This window comes from Tachyglossus aculeatus, chromosome 17 (genome assembly GCF_015852505.1).
Source record: "Tachyglossus aculeatus isolate mTacAcu1 chromosome 17, mTacAcu1.pri, whole genome shotgun sequence".
Classification (NCBI taxonomy): Eukaryota; Metazoa; Chordata; class Mammalia; order Monotremata; family Tachyglossidae; genus Tachyglossus; species Tachyglossus aculeatus.
In genome coordinates, this window is record NC_052082.1 from 24,036,431 (window position 1) to 24,040,219 (window position 3,789).

At 42.7% G+C, this 3,789-nt stretch overlaps 1 non-coding gene across 1 annotated transcript; it reads left to right on the forward strand.

Moving 5' to 3' along the window:
* The first annotated feature begins 1,047 nt into the window (after positions 1-1,047).
* Positions 1,048-1,186, forward strand: LOC119939767. Its single transcript, XR_005454730.1, has one exon. It is a non-coding gene; the product is annotated as a small nucleolar RNA SNORA7 (small nucleolar RNA).
* Positions 1,187-3,789: the final 2,603 nt, after the last annotated feature.

The window sequence follows — 3,789 nt, forward strand, 5'->3', positions numbered from 1 at the left end:
AATAAATGCTATCATTATTATTATTGTTATTCATTCATTCATTCAATCATATTTATTGAGTGCTTACTGTGTGCAGTGCACTGTACTAAGCGCTTGGGAAGTACAAGTTGGCAACATATAGAGACAGTCCCTACCCAACAGTGGGCTCACAGTCTAGATGGGGGATTATTACCACGTGGAAGCAGGGCATGGGAGGAGGTAAATAGAGGGTTATTCCAGCCCTTCTCTCTGTGCCTGGGGCCTTGGCTTCCTTAGTTTCTTCCAGGTAACCAGACTGATCAACCCCTATTGTTTTTGAGGGGAGCCAAGAGAATTGTTCAGGGAAACACCCAAACACTACTGCCAATAGGTGGTATTGAATCAATCAACATTGATTTTTCTTTTTATTTACTTTCATTGGAGTTATTTCCTAGGCCTGGATGCTCCCACTTGAATACTGAATATATACCTCTCCACATCAAGTGGAAAACAATGCTTAATACTATTGGTTGATGTAACTCACCAAACCTGCGCCGTTTTACTTCCTCCTACATCTGAGCTTGAGAAGCTTCCCATGATCATTGACCCTGTTCAGTGGCAATAAAGCCTCTTCGTGTTATTATTATGGTATTAAGTACTAGTGTGCCTAGCACTGTGCTGAATGCTGGGGTAGATGCATATTCAGGTTGCCCACTCCTTTTCCCTCATAATCTGAGAGAGAAGAAGAACAGGTACTTTATCCCTATTTTCCAGATGAGGCAGAGTGGTTAAATAACTTGCCCAAGATCTCAGAGTAGGTTGGTATCACAACTGGAGGCTAAAAACAGGTATTCCAGTCTCATGCAGTTTCCACTGGGTCACAAAGTTCTCGAAGATTCTGTTCTGTCACCTTATTTCAAATTAATATTCTCCAGGCTGCTCTGACTTCTCGATCAATCAAGTTATTTACTGAGCACTTATTATGGGCAGAGCCTGAGAGAGTAAAGTAGTATTGGTAGATGTGATCCTGGTCTAGAGGGGGAGACAGAAATTGAAGTCAATACATATAGGGAGACAACCCCCCCGCCCCCCCGCCTCAGGGTTGCACCTGGAGAGTTTCCAGTACTCTACCAGTCTCGACTACGGGAGGAAGAGTCAAGCAGAGGCATATCCATTCCATTCCTAGCTTGGGCCGTGGCTAGTGAGTGGAAGCCAATCTGCTACAAGTCAAAACTCACCTGTGCCAGGCAGCAGCGTCATGGAAGAGAGTCGAGGGCAGAAACTCTAGTTGACTGCGCAGAAGGATACAAAAGTAAACCACTTCCATATTTTTACCAAGAAAAATCTATGGATACACTACCAGAACGCTTGCTGATGGAGGTGGGGCATTCTGAGAGAAATGTGTCCACTGTGTGGCTATAGGTAGGAGACGACTCAACAGCCCAAGACAAGACAAGGCAGATGGGGGAATGACAGCCTATAAGGATAGGTAGATAAGTACTGTGGGGCTGGGGCTGGGGTGAATATCAAGTGGTTAAAGGATAGAGATCAAAGCGCATAAGTGACACAGAACAGGGACCAAGTAGGAGAAATGAGGGATTAGTCAGGGAAGACCTCTTGGAGATGTGGGTTTAGGATCAATCAGTGGTATTTATTGATTACTATGTGCAGAGCACTGTACTAAGCACTTGGGAGAGTATAATACAATAGAATTAGCAGACACATAGAATGGCTTTGAAGGTGAGAAATGTGGTGGTCTGTCTGTCTGGAGGGAGGGAGTTCCAGGCCAGAAGGAGGACATGGGCAAAGAGTAAGCTATAAGATAGATGAGAGAGAGGTATAGTGAGTAGGTTGGTATTAGAGGAGTGAAGTTGGTGGGGCTGGGTTGTAATAGGAGATCAACTAGGTAAGGTACGAAGGGAAGAGCTGATTGAGAGTCAAAGTCAATGGTAAGGAATTTTTGTTTGACGTTTAGGTAGATGGGCAATTATTGGAGGTTTTTGTCTATGGCTGTGACAATTGCTTGAATTTTCCTTCATTTGTCTTTAAAATATTTCTTTCGTCTGACTTTCCAGCTTACAGTTTCCTCATTCCAGCTCACCAGACAGCTGTTGCTTGGGTCCTTTTGCTGTCAGCTATAATTCTCACATGTCCCTACTCTCCCTCCCCTCTCCTCAACCCCCACCAAAGGTGTGACTTGTAAGCATTGCTTTGATGCTGGTGGATCGACTACATTCCACGACCTCATTGTTTGTGATTCTGTTTTGTCGTCTGATGTTAAGTTGGCGCTAGGTGCCTTTGAAACTGTTCTAGAAACCAAATATGGTTCCTTTGGCAGATTGAGTCCTCAGAACTAATAACAAAGTTGAACAATTGCTCCCCAAATTCCTGGTTTGGTCAGAATCTTAATGCCATGTTGGCACCTCACTACATGACAGTGGTCTCAAAGAATGCACTAACCTCCCTGATTTATTTTCTATCCCTTGGTCTAGCTCTCAACTTCAAACCACAGTGCAGTGCCTACGGAACAGGATTCATTGAAGGTTCAACTTCCTGTCCCTCCTAGAAATTCTGGACTGCTTATAAAATTACCGGGTGTGGGCTAGTATAGAACCATATCTTTTTCAAGTTAATTGTCAATCTGTAGCTCTCTGAGGATCTTGAGAAGCAGTTCGTTATCCTCCTCCATGTCTTCTTGTTTATGCTTCTTGAACCCAATCATCTGGAGACAGGAACTTCTCTGAATGGTTCAAGGATTTTGGATGATAATCTTAACCTGTTGAGTTGGAAGATTTCCTAGAGGTTCAGAATCATATTTGAAAACAGCTTCCTCAGATATAGCTGTCAAGCTTGTTAGAACAAAACTGGGCTCAGTACATGGCCTACTTGGTTGGTGATGGGGAAAAATATCAAAATCCCCCCAAATCTGACATTGGCTAGTTTTTTATAGTGGGCAATCTGAGGTTATTTGAAAAGCTTCTCAGGGTAGTATATCAATTATTTTGAATGAATGAATCAACTCTACACTGACTTCAGTGCATGTTTCATAAAGGTAACATTTCTTCATGGTTTAATAATAATAATAATAATAATGGTGTTCATTAAGCGCTTACTATGTGCAGAGCACTGTTCTAAGCGCTGGGGGGGAATACAAGGTGATCAAGTTGTCCCACGTGGGGCTTAGAGTCTTAATCCCCATTTTCTGGATGAGGTAACTGAGGCTCAGAGAAGTGAAGTGACTTGCCCAAGGTCACACAGCAGACATGTGGCGGAGCCGGGATTCGAACCCATGACTTCTGACTCCAAAGCCCGGGCTCTTTCCACTGAGCCACGCTGCTTCTCTAAGATTGTATTCTTAGTAACGAAGACACCTTCACATTTCTGAGTCAACAATTTTCAACTTCCTTTCTGAGTACATTTTGAAACTTTTCTTTCAATTTTAAGATGAAAGTTTTGCTAGTTAATTCTATGATTTATGAAAAAACCTCTGCAAGACCCATACTAAAAATTCCTGCCACTCTAACCCTATCATCTCATCTTCAAGTGCATTTATTCATTGATCCCCTATCGTTTTCCACATTCAATTCAAGAAACAAGAATTGGGCTTCAAGGATCCCCACTACTTCGTCCTTCCATTCATTTCTCATCTCTCATCTCTTACGTCCTTGTCACACTATCCAAGAACATCTATCCTCTCCATTATTTCCTCCTCTTTTCCATCTAGTGCTATTTACCAAATACTCTCCACCAAATCTTGCAGCAAATCTCTTTCCTCCCCTACTGCCAGACACTGAGAAAAGAAGGAAGTGATAGAGGAGAGTGAAATCTTTT